Genomic DNA, 15,663 nt, shown 5'->3' with positions numbered 1-15,663 from the left:
AGCCTCTGTGTGCCAGCCATTGCAGCCTCTGTGTGCCAGCCATTGCAGCCTCTATGTGCCAGCCATTGCAGCCTCTGTGTGCCAGCCATTGCAGCCTCTGTGTGCCAGCCATTGCAGCCTCGGTGTGACCACCATTAAAGCGTCTGTGTGCCCACCATTGCAGCCTCTGTGTGCCCACCATTGCAGCCTCTGTGTGCCAGCCACTGCAGCCTCTGTGTGCCCATTACAGCCTATGTGTGCCCAACAATTGCAGCTTCTTTAATCCCACCAATGCAGCCTCTCTGTGCCACCCAATTGCAGCCTCTGTGTGCCCACCATTACAGCCTCTGTGTGCCAGCCATTGCTGCCTCTATGTGCCCACCAATGCAGCCTCTGTGTGCCAGCCATTGCAGCCTCTGTGTGCCAGCCATTGCAGCCTCTGTGTGCCCACCATTGCAGCCTCTGTGTGCCAGCCAATGCAGCCTCTGTGTGCCTGCCATTGCAGCCTCTGTGCCCACCAATTGCAGCCTCTGTGCCCACCACTGCAGCCTCTCTGTGCCCACCACTGCAGCCTCTCTGCACCACCAATTTCAGCCTCTGTGTGCCCACCATGGCAGCCTCTGTGCCCACTGATTGCAGCCTCTGTGTGCCCACCATTGCAGCCTCTGTGTGCCCACCATTGCAGCCTCTGTGTGCCCGCCATTGCAGCCTCTGTGTGCCCGCCATTGCAGACTCTGTGTACCAGCCATTGCAGCCTCTGTGTGCCCACCACTGCAGCCTCTCTGCGCCACCAATTGCAGCCTCTGTGTGCCCACCATTGCAGCCTCTGTGCCCACTAATTGCAGCCTCTGTGTGCCAGCCATTGCAGCCTCTGTGTGCCCACCAGCCTCTGTGTGCCCACCATTGCAGCCTCTGTGTGCCAGCCATTGCAGCCTCTGTGTACCCAACAATTGCAGCCTCTTGATCCCACCAATGCAGCCTCTCTGTGCCACCCAATTGCAGCCTCTGTGTGCCCACCATTAGAGTCTCTGTGTGCCAGCTATTGCTGCCTCTGTGTGCCCACCATTGCAGCGTCTGTGTGCCTGCCATTACAGCCTCTGTGTGCCAGCCAGTGCAGCCTCTGTGTGCCAGCCATTGCAGCCTCTGTGTGCCAGCCATTGCAGCCTCTGTCCAACCAAGTCCTGTGTGCTGTTACCAGGTGAGCTCTGCACAGGGACAGGGAGCATATCCATCCAGACAGGGGAGATTGATTGTAAGCAGTCAGGATGGGGTGACACGAGCATGGTGACAGGTGACAGGAGCAATCTGATCGGCACACCACTCATCTCATCCACAGTGTTCAGGCACACAGGGCTGGTAAGATCATACAACCACACTACTGCCAGTGCCAAACAATTGTCTGCTCTGAGTCTGATCACCATATCACTACAAGTGCCAACCAAATGTGTGTTCTGAGTCTGATCATAGAACCATAACACTGTCAGTGCAAACCAACTGTCTTTTCTAAGTCTGATCACTAGAGCTGTATAACCTGGTCTGTAATGCTGAACTATATACCCTGATCTGCGAGGCTGTGCCATATACCATGATCTGCAAGGCCGCACTAAATACCATGATCTGCAAGGCTGCGCTATATACCATGATCTGCGAGGCTGCACTATATACCATGATCTGCGAGGCTGCACTATATACCATGATCTGCGAGGCTGCGCTATATACCATGATCTGCGAGGCTGCACTATATACCATGATCTGCGAGGCTGCACTACATACCATGATCTGCGAGGTTGCGCTATATACCATGATCTTCAAGGCCTTGTTGACTCCTCTCCAAATGTAGCATTTATGGTTGTGGCCAAAAAGCTCAATTTTGGTCTCATTACTCCAAATGACGTTGTGCCAGAAGGTTTGAGGCTTGTCTCTGTGCTGTTTGGCGTATTGTATGCAGAATACTTTGTGGCATTTGTGTAGTAATGGCTTTCTTCTGGCGACTTGACCATGCAGCCCATCTTTCTTCAAGTGCCTCCTTATTGTGTATCTTGAAACAGCCACACCACATGTTTTCGGAGAGTTCTGTATTTCACCTGAAGTTATTTGTGGGGTTTTTCTTTGCATCCCAAACAATTTTCCTGGCAGTTGTGGCTGAAATTTTGGTTGGTCTACCTGACCGTGGTTTGGTTTCAACAGAACCCCTCATTTCCCACTTCTTAATTAGAGTTTGAACACTGTTGATTGGCATTCTCAATTCCTTGGATATCTTTGTATATCTCTTTCCTGTTTTATACAGTTCAACTACCTTTTACCGCAGATCCTTTGACAATTCTTTGGCTTTCCCCATGACTCAGAATCCAGAAACGTCAGTGCAGCACTGGATGAAAGATGCAAGGGTCTGTCAGGAGTTCAGAAACTCATTGACCTTTTATACACACACACTAATTACAAGCAAACAGATCACAGGTGAGGATGGTTACCTTTAATAGCCATTCAAACCCCTTTGTGTCAACTTGTGTGCATGTTATCAGGCCAAAATCACCAGGGTACGTAAACTTTTGATCAGGGTCATTTGGCTAGTTTCTGTTGCCATTATGTTTTAAAAAGAGTAAACACAGTTGATTAATAATAAATGGCTTCAGCCAAACACTAACCATGAGTGAAAGAAAAGTTTTTGTGTTATCATTCATATTCTCTGAAAAATGGCCAAGAAATCATAAATTCTGCCAGGGTATGTAAACTTATGAGCACAACTGTATATTCGGTACAGACAAATTATCATTAACTCAGCAGATTTGAACAAATCAGAAGGAGACAACTCAATATCACATTGTATAATGATTTCATACTAATCAGACTTAATCACATCTTAATATCTTGTTGAGTTATGATTTTCAGATACTTTCCACGAGATAAGGAACTCAAAGTTCGCCAGGTGCAGCTATGATCATTTATGAGCAATAACCTTTTTACTCTCGCAATCAGCAGTTTATAACTCTAACAAACTCACCGCTGTTCATGACCTCTCTGTCACAAGCTTCTTTAATCTACTTGCTATCACCGAAACCTAGCTCCATGAATCCGACACTTCTTCCCCTGCTTGCCTCTCCCATGGTGACCTTCTCTGGATTTACTCCCCTAGACCTAATGGACGCAAGGGAGATGGATTGGGAATCCTCCTATCCCCACAGAGCACCTTCCTGGTTCTTCACTCTCCTCCCTCTCTGTCCCTCTCATCATTCGAAGTTCACTGTATACCAGTGGCGGCCCGTGCATTGTGGGCGCACGGGTGCTGCCCCCCCCAGTCCCTGCCGCCGCCCTCCCTATCCATGTGCCCGGCCACTTTCAGGACGCTGGACGCATGGACTCATATGGCAGGGTGGAAGGGGATTTTTTTTTTTGAAGCACCTGATTAGAGCCAGAGGCTCTAATAGGCTTCAAAATAGGGTGGGCTCGGGGCGCAGAGAATGCGCCCTGATCCCACCGAGTTGTGTGACCATTGTGAATTAATTTTCACTATTTTCACACTACAGTGCCTCCCCGCCAATCAGGAGGCAGACCAGTAAAACCTGTTTACCGATTGACCAAAGCACCGGGCAGTCCTATTGGATGCCCGGTGCTTAGGAAGAGGAGACATGCGCTGGAGGAATGAACACATGGACACCTCCGCCACTGCTGCTGCTTGCACTCTTGAGGAGACATAGGAGGAGAGGACACCACAGCCCGGTAAGTGAAGGGCCAGACCTCCGGTGGATGGTTGCCTTCAGAGTACTGCAAATACGGTGAGGGGGTGGGGGTGCTTGCTTTCAGTGTACTGCAAAACCCTGCGGCGGAGGGGGTGGGGGTAGTTGCCTTCAGAGTACCACGAGCCCTGCGCCGGGGGGTAGCTGTCAGTGCTGCAAGCCCCCCGACTGCCCCTGTGCAACCAAGTCCTGTGTGCTGTTACCAGGTGAGCTCTGCACAGGGACAGGGAGCATATCCATCCAGACAGGGGAGATTGTAAGCAGCCGGGATGGGGTGACATGAGCATGGTGACAGGAGCAAGCTGATCAGAGCACCACTCATCTCATCCACAGTGTTCTATGCAGACCATCTTTCTTTAAGTGCCTCCTTATTGTGCATCTTGAAACAGCCACACCACATATTTTCAGAGAGTCCTGTATTTCACCTGAAGTTATTTGTGATTTTTCTTTGCACCCTGAACAATTTTCCTGGCAGTTGTGGCTGAAATTTTACTTGGTCTACCTGATTGTGGTTTGGTTTCAACCAGGGCCAGTCCTGGCTGGGGTGCACGGGGTGCAGTGCACCCGGGCGCCACAGAGGTAGGGGCGCTGAAGCGCCAGAGTGCTCCCCTCCCTCCTCCTCCTCCTCTCCATGTCACCGCAGCCGCCGCCGTCGCTGTGTCTCTTGCCGAAGCCCAGCCATCCCCCCTCCCTCCTCCTGTCAGAGGAGGAGAGCGGAACCAGCCACAGATCATAGCGGCTGTGCCTCTGTGTGCAGAGAGACCAGCCGCGCAGTGAACATCACGGGGGGGGGGGTCCATTCCTGACGTGTTCCAGCTCTTCTCCTCCTGTGTAACTCCCGCCTGCTGCCCAAGCCTGACACGCTCACTTCTCCACGGCTGGATAACCGTCCTCTCCAGCTGCCGCCCATGTGTTTTTTAATTAGCTCAATGGAGGGGGGCTGCTTTGTAAGGGGTCTATACTAATGAAGGGGGGGTTGTCCTGGGGGGGTCTATACTAATTACATAGTTACATATAGTTACATAGTAGGTGAGGTTGAAAAAAGACACAAGTCCATCAAGTCCAACCTATGTGTGTGATTATGTGTCAGTATTACATTACATATCCCTGCATATTGCGGTCATTCAGGTGTAGGGATGAGCCGAACACCCCCCGGTTCGGTTCGCACCAGAACCCGCGAACGGACCGAAAGTTCGCACGAACGTTAGAACCCCATTGACGTCTATGGGACTCGAACGTTCGAAATCAAAAGTGCTCATTTTAAAGGCTAATTTGCATGGTATTGTCCTAAAAAGGGTTTGGGGACCCGGGTCCTACCCCAGGGGACATGTATCAATGCAAAAAAAACTTTTAAAAACGGCCGTTTTTTCGGGAGCAGTGATTTTAATGATGCTTAAAGTAAAAAAAAAAAAGTGAAATATTCCTTTAAATATCGTACCTGGGGGGTGTCTATAGTATGCCTGTAAAGTGACGCGTGTTTCCCATGTTTAGAACAGTCCCTGCACCAAATGTCATTTTTAAAGGAAAAAATCTCATTTAAAACTGCTTGCGGGTTTAATGTCATGTCGGGTCATGGCAATATGGATGAAAATCAGTGAGACAAACGGCATGGGTACCCCCCAGTCCATTACCAGTCCCTTTGGGTCTTGTATGGATATTAAGGGGAACCCCGCACCCAAATTAAAATAAGGAAAGGTGTGGGGCCACCAGGCCCTATATACTCTGAACAGCAGTATACAGGCGGTGCAAACAAGACAGGGACTGTAGGTTTGTTGTTAAGTAGAATCTGTTTGTAATTTTGAACATTTTTAACGTGTTTAGCTCCAGCCAAAAAATCTTTTCTAAGCTTTTTGGAAAACATAGGGAAGGGTTATCACCCCTGTGACATTTGTTTTGCTGTCTTTCCTCCTCTTCAGAAGATTTCACCTCACTTTTTTGTCCCAATGAAAAATGTTTTTTGAAAATTTGGGTTTTTTTGTGGAACAAGGATTGGAAAGCATCAGTGGAAAGGAGAACTTGTTTTCCCATATTAACTCTTACAGGAGAGAATTTCCCTTCCTAGGGGTAGATTTCATCTCACTTCCTGTTGTCTCCTTCCGTTTGCAAGTAGGAGTCGTTTGTAAGTTAGATGTTTGAAAGTAGGGTCCTGCCCTATATACTCAGCAGAAATTTGGGCCTTAGGTGTTGCTGTGGCCACAACACTGTAAGCCCTCACAGGGCCCTGCTGTGAAATATTAGATCAAGAATTGTAATTACATGCCCCTGTTGAACAGCAGCTGAAAAATTAGGCCTTAGGCACTGGTGCTGGTGCCACAACACTGCAACCCCTCACAGACACTCTAGTTGGAACGCAGGAACGAGCCCTGCTGCAAATTATTGCTTCAAAAATTGTAATTACACGCCCCTGTTAGACAGGGGCAGAAAAATTGGGCCTTAGGCACTGGTGCTGGTGCCACAACACTGCAACCCCTCACAGACACTCTAGTTGGAACGCAGGAACGAGCCCTGCTGCAAATGATTGCTTCAAAAATTGTAATTACACGCCCCTGTTAGACAGGGGCAGAAAAATTGGGCCTTAGGCACTGGTGCTGGTGCCACAACACTGCAACCCCTCACAGACACTCTAGTTGGAACGCAGGAACGAGCCCTACTGCAAAGTATTGCATCAAAAATTGTAATTACACGCCCCTGTTAGACAGGGGCAGAAAAATTGGGCCTTAGGCACTGGTGCTGGTGCCACAACACTGCAACCCCTCACAGACACTCTAGTTGGAACGCAGGAACGAGCCCTGCTGCAAAGTATTGCATCAAAAATTGTAATTACACGCCCCTGTTAGACAGGGGCAGAAAAATTGGGCCCTAGGCACTGGTGCTGGTGCCACAACACTGCAACCCCTCACAGACACTCTAGTTGGAATGCAGGAACGAGCCCTGCTGCAAAGTATTACATCAAAAATTGTAATTACACGCCCCTGTTAAACAGGGGCTGAAAAATTGTGCCTTAGGCACTGGTGGTGGCGCCCAGAACCAAAAATGTTCTTACAAGCTATCAGCGTGATGATTGAGGAGGAAGAGGATAATTACTCAGGGATAGTCACTCAGCATCAGCATAGGCAGTCTTTGAAGGGATCTGAGATTTCAAAAAAAATTATTCGGTTACATCAGCATCAGGTGCTTGGTAGCTGGTGGTGATCCAAGACTCATTCATTTTTATGAAGGTCAGCCGATCGACCGAGTCGGTGGACAGACGCACCCTGTGATCGGTTACCACGCCTCCAGCAGCACTGAATGTGCGTTCCGAAAGAACGCTGGATGCAGGACAGGCCAGTAGCTCAATTGCATACTGTGCAAGCTCTGGCCAGTGATCCATCCTCAAGACCCAGTAACCCAGAGGATTTTCGGTGGGAAAGGTGTCCAAGTCTGATCTTGCCCCTAGGTATTCCTGCACCATGTAAAACAGACGCTGGCGATGGTTGCTGGAACCGATCATACCTTGGGGCTGCGGACCAAAAAATTGTCTGAACGCATCGGTCAGACGGCCACCTTCTCCACCGCTCCTTCTTTGACTGACCGAAGCCTCAGCAACACGTTGTCCAGAAACAGGAGTTTGTAACCTCCCAGTCTCTGGGAACGCGTTGCACAGACCTTTCTGCAAGGCCTCCCGAAGATGTTTCATCCTCTGCTCCCTCTGCGATGGCAAGATAAGGTCCGCAACCTTACCCTTGTAACGTGGATCAAGGAGGGTTGCCAGCCAGTATTGGTCCTTCTCCTTGATACCACGAATACGAGGATCCTTACGCAGGCTTTGCAGGATCAGGGAGGCCATGCAGCGTAGGTTTGCTGAGGCATTCGGTCCGGAGTCCTCTGGGTCACTAAGAACGACATGGTCCGCAGCCACCTCCTCCCAGCCACGTACAAGTCCATGTGTTTCTTGGGACTGATCCCTTAAAGACTGCTGCTGATGCTGAGTGCCAGGCTCCACCTCCATACTGACACAATCTTCCTCCTCCTCCTCTTCCTCCTCGTCCTCTTCCTGTGTGATCGGCGGGCACGCAGGAACACTGTCTGGATAAAGGGGGCCTTGAGAGCTAAGGAAGTCCTCCTCTTCCTGCCTCTGTTCTGCCTCAAGTGCCCTGTCCATTATTCCACGCAGCGTGTGCTCCAACAGGTGGACAAGGGGGACAGTGTCACTGATGCATGCACTGTCACTGCTCACCATCCTCGTGGCCTCCTCGAATGGTGACAGGACAGTGCATGCATCCCTGATCATGGCCCACTGGCGTGGGGAAAAAAAACCAAGCTCCCCTGACCCTGTCCTGGTGCCATAGTCGCACAGGTACTCATTGATGGCCCTCTGCTGCGTGTGCAGCCGCTGCAGCATGGCCAACGTTGAGTTCCACCTGGTGGGCATGTCACAGATTAGGCGGTTCTTGGGCAGGTTAAACTCCTTTTGGAGGTCCGTCAGCCGAGCACTGGCATTATATGACCGGCGGAAATGCACACAGACTTTCCTGGCCTGCCTCAGGACATCCTGTAAGCCCGGGTACCTGCCCAAGAACCGCTGCACCACCAAGTTAAGGACGTGAGCCAAACAGGGCACATGGGTCATTTGTCCCTGTCGGAGGGCAGAGAGGAGGTTGGTGCCATTGTCGCAAACCACCATTCCTGCCTTAAGTTGGCGTGGCGTCAACCACCTCTGAACCTGCCCCTGCAGAGCTGACAGAACCTCTGCCCCAGTGTGGCTCCTGTCCCCCAAGCACACCAGCTCAAGCACCGCATGGCATCTTTTGGCCTGCGTACTTGCGTAGCCCCTTGAACGCCTACGGAGCACCGCTGGTTCCGAGGAAGAGGCCATGGAGGAAGAAGAAGAGGAGGGGGTGGAGGAGAGAGGTGTGTCACAATCAGCATTTTGGAGGCGTGGTGGCGGAACAACCTCCAACACTACTGCACCTTGTCCTGCATCCTTCCCAGCTGCCAGCAGAGTCACCCAATGCGCCGTGAAACTTAGGTAACGTCCCTGTCCATGCCTGCTGGACCATGAGTCAGCGGTAATATGCACCTTACCGCTGACCGCCCTGTCCAGCGAGGCATGGACATTGCCTTCCACATGCCGGTAGAGAGCCGGAATCGCCTTCCGTGAGAAAAAGTGGCGTTTGGGTACCTGCCACTGAGGAACCGCACATTCCACAAACTCACGGAAGGGGGCAGAGTCTACCAACTGAAAAGGCAGCAGTTGAAGTGCTAGCAATTTTGCCAAGCTAGCATTCAACCGCTGGGCATGTGGATGGCTGGGAGCAAACTTCTTTCGGCGGTGCAGCAGCTGGGGCAGGGAAATTTGCCTGGTACAATCTGACGTCGGTGTACCAAAAGCAGATTGCCCACAAGTACTTGGCTGTGACACACCTAATTCTACACCTTCATTCCTCTCACTGTAGGTCTCAGAGAGGACTGAAGGTCTAGTGGGGTTGGAAATCTCAGCTGATGAGGAGCAAGGAGAGATCCTCTTTGTTCTTTGGTGTGGGTCTTTTAGATACGCTTGCCAACGAACTGCATGGCAGGTCAACATATGTCTGGTCAAGCATGTGGTACCCAAGCGGGAGATATTTTGGCCACGCGAGATACGCTTGAGACATATGTTGCAAATAGCAGCGGTGCGATCTGATGCACTCGTCTCAAAAAAGGCCCACACCAAAGAACTTTTTGAATAACGCGCAGAGACTGCAGCGCCCTGCACATGTGGAGCTTTGGGGTGTGATGCAGTCAATGTGCTGCCCTTAGGCTGGCCCCTGGAGGGCATCCTGCCTCGTTGGTGATGTGCTGCCGCCTCCTCCTCCTCCTCCTCCTCCTCCTCCTCCTCCTCCTCCTCCTCCTCCTCTCTCCTATCAGGCACCCACGTTGAGTCAGTGACCTCATCATCCCCTCCCTCCTCATCACTGGAGCAAACCTGGCAGTATGCTGCAGCAGGGGGAGCATGACTGCCAGATTGCTGTCCTTCTTGGGCACCCCCTCTGTCCGCGCTCATGTTACTGCCTTCATCGAGCTCAGTATCGTCATCAGAGCCTTCCAAACGCTGGGCATCCTCCTGGAGCATGTACCCAACACTGTGGTCAAACAGTTCGAGGGAATCCTCATGAGGACATGGTGGAGCTAGGGAAGGAGTCACTGATGACATTGAGCTGAGGGAAGAGGCCGCTGCTTTGCCAGACAAAGCACCCTGGGCATGGGTGAGAGAGGATGAGGAGGATGAGGACGGCTTGGTCATCCACTCGACCAAGTCTTCCGCATGTTGCGGCTCAACATGGCCAGCTGCCGAAAAAAAGGCCAAGCGTGTCCCATGGCCACGTGCTGATGAGGATGCACCGTCTCCACGACCAGCACTAGACACAGAGCCTGCTTGCCCTCTCTTATTGGCTTGTGACTGTCTGCCTCTCCTTCTTGGCCTTCCAGACATACTAATGGCCTGTAGCTGCACTAAGCTGGGATAGAACACCTGTAATTTTCTTCAAGTAGCTTTATATACTGTAACCAGACAAGCCTGCCTGTCAGTAGGAAGATAACAGGAACGGATCTAGCTGAACACTGTGAGCAGGACGCACTGTACTAAATGTAAATAGTCTAGCTGCCTGACCGTGGTACTAATAGGATCAAATAGAACACCTGTAATTTTCTTCAGGTAGCTTTATATACTGTAACCAGACAAGCCTGCCTGTCAGTAGGAAGATAACAGGAACGGATCTAGCTGTACACTGTGAGCAGGACGCACTGTACTAAATGTAAATAGTCTAGCTGCCTGACCGTGGTACTAATAGGATCAAATAGAACACCTGTAATTTTCTTCAGGTAGCTTTATATACTGTAACCAGACAAGCCTGCCTGTCAGTAGGAAGATAACAGGAACGGATCTAGCTGAACACTGTGAGCAGGACACACTGTACTAAATGTAAATAGTCTAGCTGCCTGACCGTGGTACTAATAGGATCAAATAGAACACCTGTAATTTTCTTCAGGTAGCTTTATATACTGTAACCAGACAAGCCTGCCGGTCAGTAGGAATTTAACAGGAACGGATCTAGCTGAACACTGTGAGCAGGACACACTGTACTAAATGTAAATAGTCTAGCTGCCTGACCGTGGTACTAATAGGATCAAATAGAACACCTGTAATTTTCTTCAGGTAGCTTTATATACTGTAACCAGACAAGCCTGCCGGTCAGTAGGAATTTAACAGGAACGGATCTAGCTGAACACTGTGAGCAGGACGCACTGCACTAAATGTAAATAGCAGGAACGGATCTAGCTGAACACTGTGAGCAGGACGCACTGCACTAAATGTAAATAGTCTAGAAGATAACAGGAACGGATCTAGCTGAACACTGTGAGCAGGACGCACTGCATTAAATGTAAATAGTCTAGATAGAAGATAACAGGAACGGATCTAGCTAAACTGAATACAGTGTATATATATATATGCAACACCTGGGATGCATATATATACACAATACACTGTAAGTGCAGCTAACTGACTGACTGTTCTGCCTAATCTATCTAACTCAAATCAAATGACACTGTCTCTCTCTCTCTCTATCTCTCAGCACACCGGAACACACACTACACAGGGCCGCCGTGCAGGCGGCCTTATATAGTGTGGGGTGTGTACTAAATGCCCTGAGCCGTAATTGGCCAAAGCCACCCTGGCTTTGGCCAATTACAGCTCTCTCTACTGACAGCGCTGTGATTGGCCAAGCATGCGGGTCATAGTGCATGCTTGGCCAATCATCAGCCAGCAATGCACTGCGATGCCGCAGTGAATTATGGGCCGTGACGCGCCACACGAATTTAGCGCGAACGGCCCATAACGTTCGCAATTCGGCGAACGATCGAACAGCCGATGTTCGAGTCGAACATGGGTTCGACTCGAACACGAAGCTCATCCCTATTCAGGTGATTATCTAATAGTTTCTTGAAGCTATCAATGCTCCCCGCTGAGACCACCGCCTGTGGAAGGGAATTCCACATCCTTGCCGCTCTTACAGTAAAGAACCCTCTACGTAGTTTAAGGTTAAACCTCTTTTCTTCTAATTGTAATGAGTGTCCACGAGTCTTATTAAACTCTCTTCTGCGAAAAAGTTTTATCCCTATTGTGGGGTCACCAGTACAGTATTTGTAAATTGAAATCATATCCCCTCTCAAGCGTCTCTTCTCCAGAGAGAATAAGTTCAGTGCTCGCAACCTTTCCTCATAACTAAGATCCTCCAGACCCTTTATTAGCTTTGTTGCCCTTCTTTGTACTCGCTCCATTTCCAGTACGTCCCTCCTGAGGACTGGTGCCCAGAACTGGACAGCATACTCCAGGTGCGGGCGGACCAGAGTCTTGTAGAGCGGGAGAATTATCGTTTTATCTCTGCAGTTGATCCCCTTTTAATGCATGCCAATATTCTGTTTGCTTTATTAGCAGCAGCTTGGCATTGCATGCCATTGCTGAGCCTATCATCCACTAGGACCCCCAGGTCCTTTTCCATCCTAGATTCCCCCAGAGGTTCTCCCCCCCAGTGTATAGATTGCATTCATATTTTTGCCACCCAAATGCATTATTTTACATTTTTCTACATTGAACCTCATTTGCCATGTAGTCGCCCACCCCATTAATTTGTTCAGGTCTTTTTGCAAGATTTCCACATCCTGCGGAGAAGTTATTGCCCTGCTTAGCTTAGTATCGTCTGCAAATACAGAGATTGAACTGTTTATCCCATCCTCCAGGTCGTTTATGAACAAATTAAATAGGATTGGTCCCAGCACAGAACCTTGGGGAACCCCACTACCCACCCCTGACCAGTCTGAGTACTCCCCATTTATCACCACCCTCTGAACACGCCCTTGTAGCCAGTTTTCAATCCATGTACTCACCCTATGGTCCATGCCAACGCACCTTATTTTGTACAGTAAACGTTTATGGGGAACTGTGTCAAATGCTTTTGCAAAATCCAGATACACCACGTCTACGGGCCTTCCTTTATCTAGATGGCAACTCACCTCCTCATAGAAGGTTAATAGATTGGTTTGGCAAGAACGATTCTTCATGAATCCATGCTGATTACTGCTAATGATATCATTCTTATTACTAAAATCTTGTATATAGTCCCTTATCATCCCCTCCAAGAGTTTACATACTATTGATGTTAGGATAACTGGTCTGTAATTCCCAGGGATGTTTTTTGGGCCCTTTTTAAATATTGGTGCTACATTGGCTTTTCTCCAATCAGCTGGTACCATTCCAGTCAATAGACTGTCTGTAAAAATTAGGAACAACGGTCTGGCAATCACCTGACTGAGTTCCCTAAGTACCCTCGGATGCAAGCCATCTGGTCCCGGTGATTTATTAATGTTAAGTTTCTCAAGTCTAATTTTAATTCCGTCCTCTGTTAACCAAGGAGGTGCTTCCTGTGTTGTGTCATGAGGATAAACACTGCAGTTTTGGTTACTGAAGCCCCCCGATTCACTCGTGAAGACTGAGGAGAAGAATAAATTCAATACCTTTGCCATCTCCCCATCCTTTGTAACCAGATGTCCTTCCTCATTCTTTATGGGGCCAATATGGTCTGTCCTCCCTTTTTTACTGTTTACATACTTAAAGAAATTCTTGGGATTTTTTTTGCTCTCCTCCGCTATGTGTCTTATATGTTCTATCTTAGCCATCCTAATTGCACCCTTACATTTCTTATTGCATCCTTTATAAATTTTGAATGCTGTGGATGATCCCTCAACCTTGTATTTTTTGAAGGCCTTCTCCTTTGCTTTTATATGCATTTTTACATTGGAGTTAAGCCATCCAGGATGTTTGTTCGCTCTTTTAAATTTTTTACCCAATGGGATACATTGGCTAATGCCCTTATTTAATATGCTCTTAAAGCAAACCCATCTCTCCTCCGTATTCTTTGTTCCTAATATTTTATCCCAATTTATGCCTTTTAGCAAGGTTTGTAGTTTAGGGAAGTTGGCTCTTTTGAAATTCAGTGTCTTTGTGTTCCCTTCATGTTTCCTATTTGTGTGATTTATACTGAAACTAATTGACCTGTGATCGCTGTTACCTAAATTGCCCCGTATTTCCACATCTGTTATCAGGTCTGTATTGTTAGTAATCAGTAGATCTAGTAAGGTTTTATTTCTAGTTGGTGCGTCTACCATCTGACCCATAAAATTGTCCTGCAAGACACTAAGGAACTGGCGAGCCTTAAATGAATGCGCGGTTCCCTCCGCCCAGTCTATGTCTGGATAATTAAAATCCCCCATTATGATAACACTTCCCATCCTTGCTGCTAATCCAATTTGTGATAGGAGATCCGTCTCCACTTCCTCCCTCAGGTTAGGGGGCCTATAGCATACTCCTAGTATTATTTTCCCCTTAGCTTCATCCCTTTTGAGCTCTACCCATAAAGATTCAACCTCCTCCCTAGCCCCCTCAGTGATGTCATCTCTCACATTCACTTGTACATTATTCTTGATATATAGGCATACCCCTCCCCCTTTTTTACCCTCTCTATCCTTGCGGTATAGGGTATACCCTTGAATGTTTGCCAGCCAATCATGAGAGCTGTTGAACCAGGTCTTTGAAATTCCCACAAAATCCAAATCCTCCTTGTACAACAGTATCTCTAGTTCACCCATCTTGTCCGCCAGGCTCCTGGCATTGGTGAACATGCCACATAGTTTAGACCGGTCGCATATTGTCCTCGTATTGGGTGTTTCAAGATTGCAACTAGGACTTGCTACTATACTCACCTTGTGTTTTTGTGCTTTGGTTAACCTACCACTAATGCCCCCAATACTACCCTCTGGAATATCTTCCGCGCTGGCTATCACTGTCTCTGGACCCTCCCCCCCATCGCCTAGTTTAAAAACCCCTCTAACTTTTTGGCCATCTTCATTCCCAGCAGATCTGCACCCTCCTCATTTAGGTGCAGTCCGTCCCTTCTATAGTACCGGTTACCGACTGAGAAGTCGGCCCAGTCCTCCAGAAACCCAAACCCCTCCTTACTACACCAGCTCTTCAGCCACTTGTTTACTTCCCTAATCTCCCTCTGCCTCTCTGGTGTGGCTCGATGTACCGGTAGTATTCCTGAGAACACTACCTTGGAGGTCCTTTTCCTCAATTTAGCTCCTAAGTCCCTAAAATCGTTCTTTAGGACACTCCATCTGCCTCTGACTTTGTCATTGGTGCCAACATGCACCATGACAGCCGGGTCTACCCCAGCCCCTCCCAGTAATCTGTCCACAAGATCCGTGATGTGCCGAACCCGAGTGCCCGGTAGACAACATACTGTTCGGCGCTTCAGGTCTTGGTTACAGATTGCCCTCTCTGTCCTTCTAAGAATTGAGTCCCCTACCACCAGAATCTGTCTTTCCTTTCCCTTTGCTGCCCCCCTAATGAAGGGGGGGTTTGTCCTGGGGGGTCTATTCTAATAAAGGGGGGGTTGTCCTGGGGGGTCTATTCTAATGAAGGGGGGGTTGTCCTGGGGGGTCTATACTAATGAAGGGGGGGTTGTCCTGGGGGGGGTCTATACTAATGAAGTTGGGTTGTCCTGGGGGGGTCTAAATTAATGAAGGGGGGTTGTCCTGGGGAGGTCTATACTAATGAAGGGGGGGTTGTCTTGGGGGGTCTATTCTAATGAAGAGGGGGTTGTCCTGGGGGGGTCTATACTAATGAAGGAGGTGTTGTCCTGGGGGGTCTATTCTAATGAAGGGGGGGTTGTCCTGGTGGGGTCTATACTAATGAAGGGGGGGTTGTCCTGGGGGGTCTATACTAATGAAGGGGGGGTTGTCCTAGGGGGGTCATTACTAATGAAGGGGGGGTTGTCCTGGGGGGTCTATACTAATGAAGGGGGGTGTGACAGACCTAGCCGGGAAAGAGGCTGTTGGAGAGGACTGAATGCAAGCCTGTTGCCTTGATTATGGG

This window comes from Aquarana catesbeiana, linkage group LG05 (genome assembly GCF_042186555.1).
Source record: "Aquarana catesbeiana isolate 2022-GZ linkage group LG05, ASM4218655v1, whole genome shotgun sequence".
Classification (NCBI taxonomy): Eukaryota; Metazoa; Chordata; class Amphibia; order Anura; family Ranidae; genus Aquarana; species Aquarana catesbeiana.
Note: the sequence above shows the minus strand (reverse complement) of the source record.